At 38.2% G+C, this 21126-nt stretch overlaps 1 long non-coding RNA gene across 1 annotated transcript in view; it reads right to left on the bottom strand.

Moving 5' to 3' along the window:
• The window catches only part of LOC118807952, a 32116-nt gene extending 13115 nt beyond the window's left edge, over nucleotides 1–19001 (bottom strand). Inside the window, exons 1-2 of the long non-coding RNA XR_005007246.1 lie at nucleotides 18935–19001; nucleotides 17649–17855 (exon numbers count right to left, since the gene is read on the bottom strand). This is a non-coding gene — a long non-coding RNA (uncharacterized LOC118807952). The remainder of the gene's footprint in view (nucleotides 1–17648; nucleotides 17856–18934) is intronic.
• Nucleotides 19002–21126: the final 2125 nt, after the last annotated feature.

Below are 21126 nucleotides of genomic sequence, written 5' to 3' on the forward strand. Positions count from 1 at the left end.
CAGCTCTAGCACACATTTAAATAAACCTCCTGAGCTATTAGAAACAGACACACTGTGAAATCAGTATTCTGAAATATCAAAAAAATAACACTCTAAGGACCACAAGACTATGAGAACCACAAGCAGTATCTAATCCATAATGGTTTTATTTGGGTTTGAATTGAGGCCTTTCATAAAAGCATAATGAATATGATATGAATTAAATTTAGGAGAAAAAAAACAAACTTATTAAAACGATTAATTACTCGGTTGCATTCTCTTTCCCGGCAAAGTTCCATGAAAACGTATTGCCTAATTTAGTCTATTTTTGCATATTTGTTACACTTAATTGTTTCAATCTTTTTTCGTTTTAACACTAAACAGAAAGCAAGATGTACAGTGATACCACAGATACAAATGAATCCCCCCATACTCCCTCTCTCCCACCCATCCACCCTCAGTTGGAAAACCAACACAACAAAGTTAGCATAGAAACAAAAGATAAGCAGCATAAATCCAAGATAACTTAGTATTTATGTCTATACAAATATAAATAGATACACACACATATGTCTACATACCCCCACCAACACATATATAAAAAAAATACTAGAGTAAAGCAAGTAATGACATAAAGAGATCATTAATTACATCAAAACAGTGTTTATGTAAGATTTAAATCAATTTGTATTTCATTTTAATTGAGATTTCTAAATATGTGTAATTGTTGAAGTGTGGGAGGCTTCCCAAGACTTTTGTGCCCAGGGGCCTTACAATCCATTCCTGATTATGCCAACAGTGATACATGGTGGTGGTAGTGTCTCACAGAGGTAGTATGAATGAAATAGGCCAAAAATATAACCAAGTACAAAAGTCTTTAGAATTATTCTGCTGTCATGTCCTAGCATGCATTACAGTATGGGTGTTCTATATCACTTATTTACCATTTTCAAACACTATCAAATACTCTTGCATTAAGCATTTCACTAATGTTACCAGCCAAGTTTTCCCATATTTAGGTTGTTGAAGCCTTAGCCTTGTGTATTCTAGTAGTAGAGAGCTCCATTACAACTATGTCAAAATAATATAACCACTTCCTACTATGCAATACATGAGGGGGCATCCGACGCTGAACTTTCAGGTTTTTTTTTTTTGCTGTAGTTAAACTATCAAATATAATTTTGCATTGTTTCTCTTTGACAGATCTTTATACAAAAAGATCATAACCTGGATAAAGACAAAATGCAGTTTTCAAATGATCATTTCATTCATTGAAGGACAAAAGTTATTCAACACACATTGACCCTGTGTGAAAAAGTAATCACCCCCTTGGTGATTCACTCAACCAATTAACTAAGACACAAGACAATTAATTATATTAGACATACCCAGGCTTGACTGCTGCCAACCCTGTTGAATCTAAATGCCACTTAAATGGAACCTTTCCAGCAAAGTGAAGTAGGCTAAAAAGCCTCAACACGTAGTGCAATATGCTGCAATCAAAACGAATTCCTTAAGACATAAGAAAGAAATATATCAATCTGGAAAGGGCTACAAGCCATTTCTAAGGCTCTGGGATTCCAGTGAATCACAGTGAGAGTCGTTATTGCCAAATGGAGAAAAGGAATAGTGAGGAATCTTCCCAGAAGGAACATCAAAAGTCATACCAGAAGATCACAGTGACGACTCACCCAGGAAGTCCCAAAAGAACCTGGATGAACATCTAAGAGACTGCAGGCCTCGCTCATCTCAAATAAGGTCAGCATTCATGTCTCCACAATTAGAAAAACACTGCTCAAAATTGGTATCCATCAGGCAATTGCAAGTTAAAAACCACTGCTTTGCAAGAGAAAATTAAAGGCTTGTCTTGTATTTGTCAAAAAATACCTTGACCCCTCAAGCCTTTTGGAATAATGTTCTGTGCACTGAGTCAAAAGTGGAAGAAAGGAATCTCATTACATCTGCCATGAAGCTAACACAGCATTCTACAATCAGAACATCATATCCAGGGTGGATTACTGACTGAGCTAATAGGGCAGGGCCCTCAAATACTTCAGACAGTCCAGTGCAGATGCAAACAATAGATACATAAATAGTCCTGGACTAAATAAACTACTTATATGTTAAATGAAATATTTTCTGTTTTCAGACCCATTTCTACTTTCAATTATTATTGACACATGAAGTAGTGTTGTTTAATGTGTGTTCTTCTGTTTTTGCATTATGACTCGGTTTGGCTTGAAATTTGAAGAGAAGAAATCTCAATTCAAATCTCACACGAAAACTGTTATGATGACAACGACAATAAAATATTGCACTTTACTGATGCAAATCTGTTTCTTTTTAAAAAACAAAAAAACAAACAAATGTTCAGCGTTGCTCAAAGTGGACATAAACATGAACTCCATTCCTGATTATACCAACAGTGAAACATGGTGGTGGTAGTGTTTTACAGAGGTAGTGTGTATGAAAAAGGCCAAAAATATAATCAAGTGCAAAAGTGTTCAAGACTGAAGAAAGATTCAAAATCTTAAAAATTAAGCTCAGTCTTGGTGAATACAGCTCTAAGTTTCTGTAGCCTCTTTCTGCAGGCATTCTAGGGGCCACTCTGCTGGTGGAATTAAATCAATATTATTTAATTAATATGACATAATGAAACATTTCTTTCTCTGTGACTCTATTGTTTTTTTATCAAAAAAATGTGTAGAACTGACACATGAGTAGAACTGAGAAAATAAACATAAACAATACAAAATCTCAAATTATAACATCCAGTTTTCTTCTAATTTTGTAAATAAACACATTATATATATATATATTTCTTGAACGTCAGCAAAAAAAAATGCACCTTACAACATGCATTCTTAAAAAAGGGGAAGAAATTGCATTTTCTGGCTACTATCAAATGGTTTTTCAGTGTTGCTACCCATGATTCTAAAACATTTTTGCAAGCACAACAGTTGCCATCCAAAAAGGCTTTTCAGAAAGCCTGTCAGACAACAACACCACATTGCCAGCATGCTCTCCAGCATTTGGACCCAGTAAAAGAGGAATCTGTTGGCTCACTCACCCTATGCTAATCATGCTAATCACAACAGCAGCATCTCTGCACCCCCACAATTCTCACTACAGCAGAAGCCAGAAACACACTTAACTGTCCTAACACTATAGGAACACAGCTATCACTGCCTCTGTAGCCATTTGGCTAAGCCTGCCCTTACCAGTGATATTTGCTATTGAGAAACTGAACATTCATCCAAAGATTAGCATTGTATTATTAGCATTGGGATTTGGGGGCTTTCATTTAGCTTTCTTTTACCATCTGGGTCTTTATGCTATTGCTCTCAACATCTGTGATACAGATGAAAGTAGTTATGTAACACATAGGACCCATCCGCCAAGTGAGCAAACAAAGCGAGAGACCTTTAAAAGTCATCCGTGATAAAACTGCTTTGGGATGATTTTAGAAAAATGGAGGCTATTATCTGTGGCAATGACCTTTCAAACCTTCAAAACTAACTATGGCGGCAGCCCAAAAAGTCACTGTGACAAGCAAATCCTTAAAAGTCTTTCCTGTTACAAAAAAACAACTTAAAAGTCTTAAGTTTCTTTGTGTACTTGGTGATGAATTTACATAGATTTTGTCCCCATTTGCTATGATAGCAGCTAAACAAAACAATACAACAAACTTGAGTCATACATTCTTCTATTCAGTACTGAAAGAGGGTTCTTTTTTTCATAACAAACCATTTCTGGTGCTACACAGAACCATGTTTAAAGGGTTCTTTAAAGAACCATATCCAGCTAGGTTTTTATCACAGAGAAGAACCACTTGAACATGCAAAACAAGTATTCATACAGAGCCCCGCTGGTGACATCCTGTATAAATAAGAATAATGCATGGTCACGACTTAGTAAGGCATGGAAACAAGATAATTAAGTGGCTATGACTTAGTGGGAATGAGATCTTAATGTGTGGCCATGACTTAGTAAGGAATGGGATCAAGATCCTAATGTGTGGCCACAACTTTCATTTATACAAGATGTCATCAGCAGGGCTCTACATAGAACCATTGCTTTTACTGAAGAACCCATGAAGAACCATTTTTAACAGTGTGGGCTGCAAATAATGTATGTTTTAAATGACCACATCTGATTTAACTCAGTTAAGCCCTTCAAGTTATGGCAGATAAAGCACTAGCTGTGCATGGTTGTTGGCTTTAAAAGCTAAATTTGATTGTCCAACAAGACTTTGATCATACCATAAACATGTGATGGTAGCTGTTATATGCTGTCATGGAGTGTTATAACAGAGCTTATTCAGTACTATAACATTGCCACATTAGTGTTAGCGGTAATTGTTACGACAGATGCCATAATGTTTGACACCATGACAGCTAATTTCACATGACAAGTGTGCTCCTGTTAGCTGTCATGACATTAAACATTATGATATCTGTTTTAGCAATTACTAGTAATGGTGACACTGTTATATTACTGAGGAAGATTAGTCACAACAGTTTATGACATCCTTTTATGAAATGTTAGTGTGAATGTTCTGTAGCAGGGTTAAAGTAAATATCATCTAAATGCACAGGGACAGTTTTAAATGGACAAAAAATAGCAATATGTTTCTCATCTTACCACTATCATCATTTTGCACAATTAGCATAATCCCACTTGTAATCCCTGCTAATCTCTGACAGGACGGACATCACACAGATGCTGCTTTCTTTTGTCTAGCATTTAAATGGATTTGGTGCTGGCTGGCGGTGACTGTGATCACCGTGTCTGATGGTTTTGGGCTTTGATATGCAGTTCGTGCTGTGTTTACTGTGGTGTGAAGTAGCTGAGATGCTAGCAGTAGGTGTTTTACAGCTCTGTAAAGTGGCTCACAGCCTAACTGCAAGATGAATGTGGTGTCATTGTACTTTGCCTGCTTAAAAGTTTGTTTTGAGGCTTAAATGTTGGCTCTTTGTTAAAGGCTAATTTTGGTCAGTTCCCTTTTCCCCAGAGGAAACTGCATTAGGCAACTGTGGGGACAGTTCCCCCAGAATGGCTTGGTGACCTAGAACTGAACAATGAACTTGTCGAGAAGCTACAGCTGTTATTCACATTTGTGCACTGTAAGCCCACTAGTTCCCAGAAAGGGGATCAATTCTCAAAATGACCTTATGGTCTCATGTAAGTCTACAAGTACAGTTACCAGCACAGACTTAGCCCCTCAAAAAGAAATTTAAAGGTATGATGGAGCTAAAAGTAGCAGCCATAACTCATTCTGCTTTATCCTGCTCTGACACCTGTACTGATATGGGGGCATCGGTTCATGCACTGCTCTTTGGAATTTGTTGTCTATATTAGTTTGAAAGCCTAACAGATCTGCACTCTTAAAAATAATGGTGCCAAAATGGGTTATTTGGATAGATGCCATAGAAGAACCATTTGGTTCTCTATGGCATATTCAATGATTCAATGATATTCAACTATTCAATGATCAGCTCTTCAAGAAACTCAGTTGAGAGATTTTTTTAGGGCAAATGTTCCCCAGTTTTGCTCCAACCCAACTCACAACACATACCAACGCAGTGTGTCTGTGGGACCCTGAGGACCTGTTTGAGAACTGCTTTAGATTACTAAGTTGTTATTTTACAGCATCACTCAAATACCTCTGGCTTCTTTATTTTTAAGTGTGTGGGACATGACCTAATGTAGGTGTCTCCAACCCACCTGCACAGCCTAGTGCCAAGCTTAATCTAATCTAAATGTGCTGGTAAGGAGCATGGGGGATGCTACCTGGTGTGGATGAAAGCCTCTTTTGGTGGAACACCATTAAAAAAGAGTTTTTTTCAAGAGTTGTATAGGAAACAAGTTATATATAAAACAGAGACAAATCTTTGTATGATAAAATGGTTCATCTCTATGATGGAAAATGTCTTTTTAGTTTTAGTGGTTTTAGTTGTTCAACAGTGTTGTGAAAAAAACAGTGGGTCTCATTCACCAAGATCTTTCTAAGTTTTTTTCTTAAACGTGTTCTTGAGAAAGTCCAAAGAAAAAGTCTACATCAGATTCATGACGTGTTCTTAAAGTGCAGAACTGTTCACACCTTTGTGCTCTTGAGTGTGTGTAGATTCTGTTCGTACTTAAGAACAAAACATTTGTGAATGTCAGAATCTTTGTGAGAACAGCATAAGTGGGCTGTAAGAGAAATTTCTTCTAAAGAATGGTTGGTGATTGAGGCCCAATGCTCTTTGGTCTTCCAAAGTGCTCCACTTTTGACTCTGACATTCCAGAAAGCTCAGATGCCAGTTCTCAACTATATTTGCTAAATTGACTGAGTAAGTAAGGGGGCGCTTACTTTCACAGGACACAGGTCACACAGGACCTACTTGTGTTGGATGTCATTTTTTTTCCTGCAGTAACTGAAATTAGCATTTCTAACAGTATTTTGTGTTCATTATGCACTGAACCTTTTTTGATACTATGCAGAACCCTTTTTGGTAAGCATGCATAGCAGTACTACAGCTTGTATGAAAGTCTTCCACTACAATCAATTACTCCCTTATTTCCTAACCTTTTATAATTTTGCAGGGTTTTTTGATAACTTATTAAGCTGTGCTCTTCTAAAGCAATGGTTATGAACCCTGCACATAGAGCTCTACCTATAACATTTAGCTCCAATCCTTATCCACTACACTATCCAGCTCATGACTGTCTACAGAAGGTCTTCATCAGCTGGATTGAGTTCGTACGATTGTGTTGGGAGTGAAATCTGCAAGAAGTTGAACAGGAGGAGGAGGGTTTATGAACATGACCCTAGACAAGCAGATCTACCACCCTGGAAATATCAGATGCAACATACCAGGCTATAATATTCAGATGCTCCTACAGGCCTTCATTAACTGAACCAGGTGTGTTAAATTAGGACTGGAACTTAAGGGTGATAGATGTCCAGGGCAATGATTGGGCACCCCTATCCCAAACCAAGAATGCCTTTAAATGAGGAAAGGTCATGGCAAATCAGACCATAAAGGCACGTCATGATCATTTGGATGTTTTCTAATTGAATCAAATGAAGTTCTCAGTGAAAAGCCAGCTTTGGTACATTGAATCAAATGATATCTCTTTCAATCTACCAAATCTGGCTATGGCAGTGATGTCTCCATAGATAAATCTACTATCACAGTATTGATAGCTTCATTGAAACAACAGGAATTGACACTAAGACATTAAAAAGTTTCAATTACAAACAAAATATTTAGTTTGAAATTATTAAAGCACACTTTTTCTCATAGTGAGGCAGAATGAAGAGAATGTAGAAGTCTCAGTGCGTGAAGCTATTTCTGAGAAGTGCAGCCAGCAGGGTTCTTCTCCCTAATGCTCCTTTGTTTTCTTCTGTTTATTGAGCAATCCCTGGGGGCATAGGCCTCTATTCCTCTGCTAGCACTGTCTCACTCTCTCCTGCTTTCTCTCTTCCTCTCTCTCATCCCAGCTGTCAGTCTCTCTCTAATTCCCCCTCCTCCTCTCACTCTTTTCTGTCCCTCATTTCTACCTCCCTCTCCTTCTTGCTTTCTCTGTATCTTTCTCTCTCTATATGTATAGGGGTGCCATACTGTCACAGGGAAGCAGCTCTTTTTATCTCCCTGAAGCCATGGCACTGCTGCTCTTTCATCCTCCTGCCCACCGACATTGTCTCTAGGACTCTTTGATTTGGATTCCATTTTGAACCAAAGCCCTCAGAGTGAAAAAAGGAACTACAGAACAGCTGAAAATGCATTTCAGTCATAAATATTTAGGCACACTTAAAAGGGACATAAGCCGAACAGCGAATGGTGCCTGATGCACACATGATTCCATTATTATTCACTCCATTCACTGCAGTTCATTAAGTTAGAATTCATAGTGTCACAATATGTAAGTCCATCACTCTGTTAATGTCCTTTATAATGGATATGATACAGACCTTCAGGGTGTGCTTAGAATGTTCCTTCTTATCCTTTAAAAGTTTTGTAGTGCATTCAATATACATTGGCATGATTCATTGCAATGCTATGTAATAAATTACATTTATATTCAGTTTACACCCTAAATCAGAACAGTCTGCACTTCTAAGGGTGCCTACACACTAGACAATGCAAGGACAGAGCGGTAGATGCATACACATGCAGATCTTGTGCATCTAGAAAGTGTGTACATGGTTTGAGTGGGGCGGAGATTGTACAGTTCGAAATTTAGCGGGAAACAAAATATTTCGACCAGTAACAAAGAAATATGGTCAATCAAAAGAGAATTTTGGCAATGGGCCTGTACAAAGCCAAGCAGACAACAGCCACAAAGGCAAAGCATTCATATAGAACAGGAAAAGAGTACACAGCATCGCTATCATGCAGCCTCAACTCGCATGGGGACTCCATTTCCCAGAATCCCATGGGAGATAATGTGACTCCCAACCCCAGCGCTCAACCAATCATCCTTCCAACTCTCATGAGTATTGATCTGATTCACCTGTGTGACTTGTGTGTATTTAGTATTTAGTATTTAAGCCTGATGTGTTTAGGTTTAAGCCCGGGCTTTAGCTTAGTGTAGTTGCGAGGTATTGCCTCTGTAGTAGAGCTATTGAGCATTTCTCCATTGTGTATTTTGGTTGTCTTTATTGTGTACTGGATTTTCTGGACTCCTGATCTTTGACATTTGTCTTTGCTCCTTCGCCCTGTTTAACCTTTTTACTCTTTTGGATTTGACCCATGCATGTAATCCGACTAAAGCCTCATCTTCTGGATTTCACGTTACAGTCGCTACTGTCCTCCATCTTGGATTTTCATCCATTTTCTACCTGCATGTTTCTATTGGTTGATGTGCCTTCATGTCAGAATCTGTTGCAGCAAAAGTTGAAAGGGTTTGAACTTTTTCAATGCTTGACGATGTATCTTTTCGCTGCATACAGGTACGTTTCTAGTTCGACAGAACTGACGCAGCATCCTAACTGAAATACTTTGGGGTACTGCATTTCTGACACTGCATCAGCCTCTTGTGCCCCTGTGTCAAACACAAGGCCCACGAGCCAGATCAGGCCCACGACATAATCTCATCCGGCCCACAAAAGTATTTTAATTTTCTATAAATATTAGCCCATTTCACAGTGCGCTGCACTACAGTCCTCAGCATGCACTGCAGCGTAATGTTCACTCTGACTTTCCTACCCCAACAACAGTCTATGGAACAGCAGTTACACCTCAATTCTACACAATTCCTTCGCAACTCCACACCAGTCATATCAACAAACACACTAACTGAATTTCAGCTGCAGTTCAACCAATATAAACACCAAATGTCAGCTCAGCAGCAGAAATTGAGCCCAAATCTTAATGAGCTTGCAACAAAGAAAGCTGTCTAATTCAAGCAAATAGGTAGGTTTAAAAGACTGAGCTCTTGGGGACATTTACATTTTGAATATTTCAAGTGTCCATGTAATATTTCAAGGTCTATTATAAGTGCCTGTATTTTACTGCTGAGGATTTGTGTGTTTTGAATAAACAATGACCAGTTCGGGTTATAGAACAATATTAATTAAAAATGAAATAAAAAACATTTTTTTCTTTGGCCCACAGATTTGATGAGATTTTTTAAATGTGGCCCCTGGAGTGGTTCAGTTAGACACCCCTGCCCTAGAGTGTAGGCACCCTAACACTCTAAATATGACAAAACATGTCAAACATGTTATGCATGTTTTATCCAATTCAAATTATAATCAATTATCTCCTCTACTACTTATAAATACAAATGTGGTAGGGACAGAAAGTTTACACTCTTCATTTCCTCTCAGTTTCTCTTAAAGACTATGAGTGAGAAATAAGGAATATAAATTTTGGAATGGAATCCACAAGGCCCTCAGAGAAGGCCTAATAATTTCTGGGAATTAAAAAAAAACACGTCTGTTTTTGTCTTTTCAGTTTGATTTTATTTAACAGAGTCATCATGCATGTTGTACTTAAACTCCGCAAGTGTTAAAGTGATCCTCTTTGTAAGTTTAATTATGCTTCAAAAATCTTGGAGTGTCCAATGGAAAATTATCCAATCAGGATTCATTCAACTGTGGTATCTCTGTAGATCGAGTCAAACAAGTTCTCCCATTGGTTAGCACTTCAGGAGCTGGACTGAAGGCCTTATGCATTAGATTAACCACCAACATAATAAACAAATGTCACCCATTTTGGAAGTTCTATGTGATGTGTCACTGACTGTGAATATGAGCTGTAGTCTAACCAGGTTTCAGGTAGTTGTTAGGAATGGAAAACAGTAGCAGCTCTATGCCAGGAGTCTTTACTGGAAGAGTTACTGTAAAACTGATGCAAGGTAGTATATATCATCACTGTCAGAACAAATCTTGTATCTTGCTTTTTGTTGTTTTTCATTTTTTGACAAAATTTAGAAACATTTGTGTGAAGGTTTCATGATGAATGAACCAATAAAAATGGAGTTAAATCTTTTTACTTTGTCTTCCATTGAAAGTTAAACCCTTACAATCCCAGGCTTATTACATACTGAGGCTTATTATTCAGTAACTACAGGGACTTCAATGCAATCTGGCTCAGTAATTCTCAGATTATAGAAGTGTGTAATAAAACTTTGGGCCTGCTGGTCGACCCTGACCATATAACAGAGTTAAGAAAGTTTCTTCCTTCTACTGAAAGTTACCATTTTTGAGATACTAGGTTTTACAGTCATGACATAAATATCTGTGACAAGTTTAAAATTTTTTTTTTTTCTTGGTTTCTGACCAATTTTGACATTTATAATTAAAACTAAAGGCCATCACTGTTCACTACTGATACAATTACAATTGTTTTATTATAGCCAGAAATTACTTTGACTACCAAGGGTTAAAACAGGCTCCCTTATATCTAAAATTAATGGATTTACATGTACTGTTTATCAGACTTGGTTCTTATGCAGCATGGTTTGCATGGTCAGCATTACATAGACATACAGTAGATAGCATACAGCCATGGATTTTACTTACATGCCTTTATTCCTGAGGCCCAGTAGCCACAATAAGAGCCAAATAAATATTTACAAAGATGTTTATATAAGAATATAAACGCACATCTAAAATCTTGCTTGCTTCCATGGCAACGGCAGGACCCTTGGGTCATCAGTCCAAAACGTTCACTTCGGTAATGCACATTTGGGTGTTGAGTCTGAAAACCCCATTTACTCATCAACTGCGATTTACCAAGCCCTTCTCACCATGAAATCCTACAGGGCATCAAAAGAGGCCGGGCTGCGATTTATTCCTTTATTCATCTTCCAGCCAGGGGTGTGTGTGTGTGTGTGTGTGTGTGTGTGTGTGTGTGTGTGTTAATCCTGGGAGAAAGCTCAGCCCCTCCTTGGTTTTTAAGCAGGTGCTGCACAGAACTGCAGGAGGACTGTTGGTTTTTGTGATTATTCTCTGAATTTGTTGATTTAGTTAAGCTGCACTGAGAGTCGAACAGGCCAGGCAAACCAACGAGTTTGTTGACTCACTGAAATTTGGTTTCAGGCAAATTTAGTCAGTTCAGAACCTATACATCAGCGATATACATCTATTTCCTCGTTATAATAATATATTAATCATAATAATAATATATGTGCAATATATGTTAGCATATACAATTTTTAGTACAGACATTACAAATGAAGTAAAAACACACACATATATTCCCTCATATTACAAATATATATGCATTACATGTCAGTTTGTGAAACCTTATGAATCATGTGTGGGATCTAGGCTTTTTGACATAGACATAAACCAGCTGGTGGCTTCTAACTAAACAATCTATTGACAGTGAAACCCTCAACCTAACCTTAGAGAAAGTTCTAAAACATCTTACATTGTTTCCTTTAACTGATAAATGATAATAAACTCAAGCTCAGCCTATTTGTCAAAACTAAGTTTCCAAAACTCTTATTATCCCAAAGTGAGATTTAAGTGTGTAAACATCCACGTATCATCTTAAACATCAGCATTATATATCTGTGTGCATTTCCTTCTCGCTCATCATCAGCACTGAAATGAGCTCATTATGGATCCAATGCAGAAAAATGTCCTCTCGCACCTGCTCTATACCTCAGACAAAAGCACATGGCAGAGAAGTCACATCGTTAGCCTCCTTTCTCTGTGCTAATAAGAGCGTTACCCTTCAGAATGGATGGCCCTGTCCATTAAGGGTGTTCATTATGTCGAGTCGTTTCAAATAGAGGACCGTAATGAGCAAATGGCCCTCTCCATCAACGTCGCCACCTCGGTGACCTGATTTGTGACACTCTTCTAGGATGACAGACTGCTATGCTGGCGCTCTGGCCAGCACATGTCACCAACACAAAAAACACAAGACAAACATCAATTACTGGAGTGGACTGTCCTCTATGGATCCTTGTGTCTTTTGAACCCAACAGGAGAGCAATTAGAAGCCTGTCAGTGTTCTACTTGTGAAAAAAGTGCCAGTGTAAATTTTCATCACAGTTGCATCAATTATAAGCACAGCATGATGCAGTGTTCATGGATCAGCTATTAAAACTGTCAGGACACAGACATTTGAGGAAAAATCATGAAGGGTATCCCTTGAGAATTATTACTTTCATACTACTGTGCTACTCAAATGTAATTATGTGACTAAGCATGTAATTATGTATTTAATTACATTGTAATTATACTATACATTGCACTTACATTCTTTATTGATAGCCTTGAGTCAGAATTTCAATATCTTTCATCATTTATTGCAAGAAAATGACAAAAAGTTATCTCTAAAAAGGAGCACATGACAAAAATTCATAAAGAAATATCTCCCTTCTACTCACAAATACAAATGTGGTAGGGATCGAAAGCTTAGAATCTGCGTGTTCCATGTAACTTCCAATTGCTTCAATGAGCTACAAGTGGGTAATAATTAATATGATGTAATAATTAGCATGATTTTATTATGGGCAGTGACATCTAAGGGTTAATTAAGGTTGTTTTTTCACCTAAATCTACTTTATATTATACTCATTGTGATAATTTTAGGCAATAATAGCTTGAACCGCAGTTAAAATCCCAAATAAGCCCATTTCATTAACTGACTGTGATAACTGCGACTTCTAAGAGTTATTCCACAATGCCTGTTCGTGCCTGATCAAGAACCACGACCACCTCAGAGGCCTCCAAAACCCATCAATCCAAACTTAAACATGCCAGAACTGCTCTTCCCAAGGCCTATTTTATTGTTTACTAGCTTGGTACCTCCAGCAAGCTAGAGCACTTACTGTAAGTGAAGGAAAATCAACCAGATAAGTGGATACAAACAGATACATCCAGCTTCAGCCACATGAAGCCAATCTCTATTAGACATGCTGAGACATGGTAGGGCTTCTTCCTGTTATTTAAGCAATCAGCTTCCCCTTAGAGTTTATGTTTTGCCTGTGCAATTCAGCCAAGTTCTAGATACTCAAAAGGAGTGCGGAGGTGACCCTGGGGGTCAAACAGAGAACAAAAGACTGAGGCAGAAAGGTCAAAGTGTTAAATACTGTCCCACAGCCAGGTTTACAACCCTGCTTCCCTTTGCAGAAGTAAGCATAGCCTCTACAAAGCTCGTTTCCTGACCTCTTCCCAAAAGCTGAGCAATCTTCTGACCGACAGCCACTGCTTTCTTTCGCCACCCTCACTTTCGGTAAACTGCTCGAGACTTGGCTCAGTTGACCTGCTGATTTTCCCCCAATATGAGCTCCAGAAGTGTGCGTGTATGTGTTGAATCAGCAATTTCTCACAGCTCCTGTGCCTCAGTTATGTTTATTTGGTCACATTTGTATGGCTGTATAGATGCTTTACTGTGTGCAGGGAAACAGGATGAAAACCAAAGCAATATAAAATGTAATCTCAAAAGCAAAGGTAGTGTCAAATATGCTTCTGTAGGCTGAAACACACTGAGAAGGAAAAGAGCTCTATGCTTCAACCACTTGTCCACCTGTAGTCTATAGAAAAGGAATGTCATCATATTACGTCATGCTGTGATGCTGTCCTAAACCGGGAAAGCATTTTACGTTCAGGGTGGTAAAATTTTAAAGGCATGTATGCAAAAATATGAATGTCATCTAATCTTAAATAAACCCATAAAGATGTATTAGTTTTGTCCACTGTGAACGATTTCTACCACTCAATAATTCTGCTGGGGTTAACACAGGTTCTCTCAAACAGGCTGCTGTTGGTATTCTTGTTTGCTTACATTCTTCTGAAATGGGTAATAGATGCCATTGCCTTAGTGAAAATGTCACTTTTCAATACAGTGATAGATGCCATAACTTTTGAGGAAACAGCAACACACCAAAGCTCAGCCTACAATCCAAACTAACTTTCCAAACTCATTATTAGCCCAAAGTGAGATTAAACTGTACACACATACCAATCACATGTTGTTTTAGTCATTCACCCCTTGGTACAGGACCTCTACTGGCCATTTGCTGGCGCAGTGGAAATTAACTGCGATATTTTTAATCAATATACATTACTTGTGAAAATTTAGTGTCACTTGTCATAAAACAGTTGTTATTCAGTAATAATGTATACAATATAAAGGGAAATGCTTAAACCAATACCAATAACACTCTTTTAAGTATCAGTAACATATCAGTGAAGTAGCTGTACTGCAGCATCTGAATACACTAATAAATATCTTGAAGTTGTACTGCTGATACATTAATTACATGAAGTAGACTTTATATGTTACTTCCATTAAGCAAAATCTCACCTTAACCAGTCTTACCCAAAGCCTAACCCTAACCTCAACCTCAACTCAAAACCTAATCCTAGCCCTCACCCTGGCTCTAATACTAACCCTAACCTTAACCTCAACCCAAAACCTAATTCTAACCCGTCAACCTGGCCCTAATCCTCACCCAAACCTCAACCTCAACCTAAAACCTAATCCTAACCCTCATCCTGGCCCTAATCCTCACCCAAACCTCAACCTCAACCTAAAACCTAATCCTAACCCTCATCCTGGCCCTAATCCTAACCCAAACCTTAACCTCAACCTAAAACCTAATTCTAATCCTCACTCTGGCCCTAATACTAACACAAACCTTAACCTCAACCTAAAACCTAATTCTAATCCTCACTCTGGCCCTAATACTAACACAAACCTTAACCTCAACCTAAAACCTAATTCTAATCCTCACTCTGGCCCTAATACTAACACAAACCTTAACCTCAACCTAAAACCTAATTCTAATCCTCACTCTGGCCCTAATACTAACACAAACCTTAACCTCAACCTAAAACCTAATCCTAACCCTTACTCTGGCCCTAATACAGTTATACATGAACACTTAAAGAACGCTCTGCATTAAAGTGTTCTTCAGATTGATGGAGAATGTGCTGTAGATGGTTTGATTTAGCACCCAAAAGGGTTCTTCTCTTGTTGTCAATGTCAAGCCTGTAACAATAGAAGAACCCTTTTTGGTGCTATATAGAACTCTTTTTGAAACGGTTCTGTATAGAACCATCAAGCTTCATCAATCCAAAGAACCTGATCATGCAAAGAGTGTTCATTTTTCTATATAGAATCATTTTCTTTACTAAAGAACCCTTGAAGAACCATCATTTTGAGTGTGTACAAACTATTTGGAATGTGTAAGAAAGTAGTTTAATTGTAGAATCATTATGCATGTGCCTTCAAAGAAATTAGTTTTATCTGAATGAAAATTATTGACCCAAAACTTTTGCGCAGTCGTGTAATCAAATAAGATATTTTTTCCTGGAACTTTGTTATCAGATGAACTGTTTTCTCTCTGTGTGTGAAATGTTGTGGCTCTCTACAGTCTCTACACATCTCTACACACATCATGATAAGAAAATGTTCTTGACCTGCTTGCACAGATAAGAAGATGAAAATCCATCTAAATATATTCTATCACTGTTACGGAAGAAAAGATGCAGAATGCAGAATTCAACTAGGGATGGGAACCGAGAACCAGTTCCAGTTGAGAACTGGTTTACAATTGTCTGATCCATTGGAATCATGATCAATTCCTTTTATTAGTACTGGTATGTTTTTATGATAATAAAAATTCAAACTCTGTGACATGACATCAAACTCTGCGTCTACACTGCTGGAAACTTGCAACAAGTAGGAGTCGTGGTGGAGAGGAAGATATATGGCTTCATTTCACAAAGGAGGATGGCAACAGTGCTACTTGCAATGTCTGTAAAATGATCGTTTCAAGTAAAGGTGGAAACACCAACAATATATTTTGACGTAACACGGCCTGAAATTCGATGAGTGCCACTGCTTCCCAAATGAGGAGCACTTTCATTATCGAGGGTAAATATCCTGTTATGATATAATTAACGCCACATAGGAAGGCTGAGCAGGTTTTTTCTCTGACTAATAAAACCTTGAAACACTTTATTTTGAGTCCTTTTTAGATGATTGATAAACTCTTGACAGAGTATCAGTAACGTATCAGTGACGTAGCAGTGAACTGGCAGTAGTACAGCATCTGAATACATTGATGTCAATATCTTGAAGATGTACTGTTGATCCATTACTTACATTCAGTAAATGTATTGTTTAGGTTATATGAAGTATACTTTATATTATACAGTACTTCCATTATACAAAACCCTCACACTGGCCCTAATCCTAACCCTAACCTTAACCCAAAACCTAATCCAAACCCTCACCCTGTCCCTAATCCTAATCTTAACTTTAACCAAAATCTAATCCTAACCCTCACCCTGGCCCTTATCCTGACCCTAACCTTGACCTCAACCCAAAACCTAATCCTAACCCTCATTCTGTCCCTAATCCTAACCTTGACCTCAACCCAAAACCTAATCCTGCCCCTTGCCATGGCCCTAATCCTAACCCTAATCATAACCAAACCCTAATCCAGTGAAACTCCAGGTACAGAATGGTGTCAGTGTGTCTTTAACAGCTTGTTGAGGATGTTGAGATGATCTATATTAAACCTGTTACACGTTCAGTTGCTCTCAGATTAACATCTACAGATTTAAACTTGGACACTTCAAATAAAGTGACAAACAACTAAATTCAGCAAATTATAAAAAAAAATTGTTAACACAGTAAATTAAGAGGTAATTGGATAATTTCAGTATCCCTTTCTGTCATTAAAGGCTCTTGATAATCTACTGAATGTTTTCACTGCTGTTACATCATTGATATGTAGCTGATAAGTTACTGAGAGTCTTACTGAGAGTCTATTGAGTGTTCATTTATTCTAGTGTCACCCAAATATTTTATCAGTCACTTTTATATTTGTTTTCTGAGTTATATCATTAAAAAAGGAGCATTGTAATTCATTTTAACATGTTCAAATGTTATTAGTCAGACATGCTACACTGTATTCAGAATAATAAAACAGCTGTGTTGATGCTGAAAACCTGTGTAGGTCTGCTTGACTGATCAGGAATCAATAAGAGATAACTGATAAGTATCAGACCGATAGGCAGAATTAAAGCAGGCATTGGTATCAATAAAATCTTATCAATTCCCATCCCTAAATTCAAATGAGGGAGCACAAAAATGGGCAGACATTGCCTTTTATGGCTACTGTCTGTAGAAAATGGGTTACCATCAGACACTAGCATTCAATCTCTGAGTGAAGAATGTGAAGCAGCTCTGTTCTCTTACCTCTTCTTCTTCAGTCCTGCTGCATGGCTGTGATCTTTCCCCCAGTCGTTTGTCCACAGCACTGAGTGGTACAAGGAGGTGGGGGTGGTCTGATGGTGTTATGCAGAGTGTATGGGTTTCCGGGAAATCACTGCACTTGGAATCATTGTGTCAGAAGAAAACAGGATCTTTCAGTTTCCCTTTCAGTTTCCTCTGTGGGTAGGCTCTCTGAGAAAACAGAGGGGTAACCATGTTAGCTATGACAACCATTTAAAAGCTGCTCCTCCAATTAACCCCGTAAATGGCCAGGGCCAACCGGCGGGCCCACCAGCGCGCCCACCAAATCAAACACTGTCATCTTGAAGCTGTGTTATATTCAGTTATGTTATGCTGACAAAGTCTCGCTAAAACTTGCTTTTATGCTCAGCTAAAGGGACAGTAATGATGTGTTAACATCAGTGACGTGTCCATACTGACTGCAAGACTATTTACCCTGCAGTAGCCTACCACTGGTTGTCTAAATGCCTGTTAAGAAGCAGCCATTAGCATTAGCATGCTTACTTACAGCTTATAACTGGTTTAGTGCATATCAGAGATGGACATTTTGACCTGACTTGCTACTCGACGCATGCTTAACTGGCTCTTTACTCGACTCGAGCCAGTGAAAAAAAAGCAAAAATATTTTTTTTGGATTAATAAGTGAACTTTCTGAAATAAATGCCAAGAAAATTATTACTTGGAAAAGGAAAAGTGCTAAAATTTGGGCATTAATATATCATTTTTGGTGGCAATTGCTGGCATAAACATCAAGCAATGATGTTTCAATCCAGGCTATTTGGGGAGAAAGTTACACAGATCCTTGATCCAGTATGAATCAAATTATGCACAAATCACATTACCATACCTCCTCTGGGACTAATCCAGCTTGAATAGGGCTTTAGCTGTGGAGGTGCTTCAATTTGAGTTGCCAAAGAGATCTGTGATTTTAATCTGGTATGAATCTACAATGTCCATAGTTTTTACAAGTCTGCTAAGTAATAATTACCGTATTTACAAAACTTGGAGCTCCCTCAGTAACTATAGTCCAGTTTGCATTGACATCACAGTAATGTAATAACAAAACCGGGTAATTAAAAACACTTTGTTTTTTACGCCCTGAAGACAAGGCTAACAACCAAAGTATTGAGCCAAAAACCAAATCTCAGCCTATTTATCAAAACTGACTTTCCAAAACTGTCATTATATATTAACACCAGCTGCAAGCATTACAGATCTGCTTGGAATATGAAGCAAGCACATTCTCTTACTTTATTCTCTCGATTACGTCCAGATGTGGTCTCCTATCTAGTTGTCCGTTCCCAGGGCCGAGCCGAGCAGCACTGAAGAGGGAGGTTTATTGCTCCTTTTTATAGGCAGCTTTGTGCACATTGAGTGGGGCTTTCCTGGAGCCATGATGCAAGCAAAAAAGTGTCTTTCCGTTTCCTTTTCTCTGTTGTGAGTAGTATCTCTTGCACAGTGAGGAAATAATATTGGATAAATGAATTTCTAATTTATCTAGATTTTTGAAAACACTACATAACACAGACACAGACATGCCATTAAGATATGCTGTCATCACTTATCATGACAGATTTTGTTCAGTAATATAACAGTGTCATGTTGGAATTGCTGGTAATTTTATGAGGCAGGGTTTAATACTGTGGATTTCAGTACTTTCACTTTCAGTATCTCTTTCTGTCAGGTCCCCTTCTCTCACACATGCGCACTCTATACATACACATATTAAAGCTTTTCAGTTCCGGGAAATTACTGCTTGGCCTTTCCATTTGTGCAATTACTCTCACTTGCTGTGTTTACATGCCAAGATTTTTGCCAATCTGATGGAACAAATTCTGATTATAGATTAAGACTGAGGTGTTTATATGCTCACTCTACTCAACAATCTGATGAAAATCTCCATTTACATGCACACAAGTAAACCAATCCAAAAGTATGCATATATGTAGAGAACCACTTAGTGTAGACGTTACCATGACAACGAGCATCACAAGTCCAGTCAGAGTGAGATGAGCAGCAGTGAGCAGTGCTTGTGTTTTGAATTACTTTAAAATGATGTCAGGCTCAGGAAAATGTTCTTCACGTGTCCTTATTAAAGAAGGGGGAGAGGAAGACATCGTGTTCTGAGACACATAAGATGGATGCCCGTCTCATCGCCGTCTTTTAAAGTTCAAAGCATAAACTTCGTCTCCTCTGCAGACCAGTATCTGCTCCACCATGTTGGACGTTCTAAACTTTCGCTATGACGCACAGAACGTACTTAAATTTCTGATTGGGAATGTAATCAGATACAGGCGTTTACATGGTTATTATTCTTCTGTTTAACAGATTATTTACATGATTACCCACCTCGTTCAATCGGATAGAAATTGTGTTCCCAATGGAATAAACTAGTCCGATTGAAGCGTGTACATGGACGCATTCTATTCTGATTGAACTATTAATCTGATTAGTAACGGATTATTAGGCTGCATGTAAACATGGCTAATGATGATGTTTACAAGCACAGCTGTTGGAGCTGGTTTAGTTTTAGCTGGTGAGGTGATGTTCATATAGTAGTCTTGTTCAAATTGACACAGTAATATAATAACAAAACTAGGTAATAGAAAATGGCAATCCCCAATATTCATATGTAGTATATGGTAAAGTCTCCTCCTTTGTCCAGTGTCACTTTTCTGTACCATATTTGCCATTTAGCTGCACAATGTGTTGTCCCTGCATGTGGACATCCACCTTATTTATTGTTTTCATGGAAACGAAAGGGAGTTTTGGAGAGCAGATCTGGAGCCAGAATTATCACATGACATTTCCAGGTGGACATATGTTAAACCAGCACATAATCTTACGGAAATGGCCCACTTCTTTGGGACTCAGGGCTTCAGATGATTTCAATCAGACTGAACATTCAATCAAAGGTTTCAAATGGAGGGTCACTGCCTTTGAAACCTCATTGTCCTCCTGGGTGTTGTACTCCATCTCGTTGCAAAGGGGCTCCTGCTGCTCTGGGTAATGGAAGCCCCACTGCATACTGTGAGATTGATATGCTTGTGTGGGCATAGTCCAAGATGTGGACATCTCTAGATCATAAATCGAAATAGGCTGAAATAGGTGATCAGTATTAGGAGATTCTGACAGTAGGTGGTGAAGTGAGGACTCAGGCCCTTTACTAGAGCCCAGAAACTGGTTCTTCATACAAGGCAAAGAAGGAATAAGTACAGCCTTGTTCAATCTTATACTGTAGGTTAATCCAAAGATCAAGTCAAAAGTGATAGGACATTTAATGATTATAAATTGTACTTGGGGACATTTAATCTTTTAACATTACATATCGTCGCTGTCCAATGAAAAACAAGTATCTCCAAAATAGTAACTTTACAGGAGAGGGCAAAAACACTCTTAACTTTCAATGTAAGTCAATGTAAAAAGATTTTGTTCCAAGTGA

Source organism: Colossoma macropomum, unplaced genomic scaffold (assembly GCF_904425465.1).
Source record: "Colossoma macropomum unplaced genomic scaffold, Colossoma_macropomum, whole genome shotgun sequence".
NCBI classification, from domain to species: domain Eukaryota; kingdom Metazoa; phylum Chordata; class Actinopteri; order Characiformes; family Serrasalmidae; genus Colossoma; species Colossoma macropomum.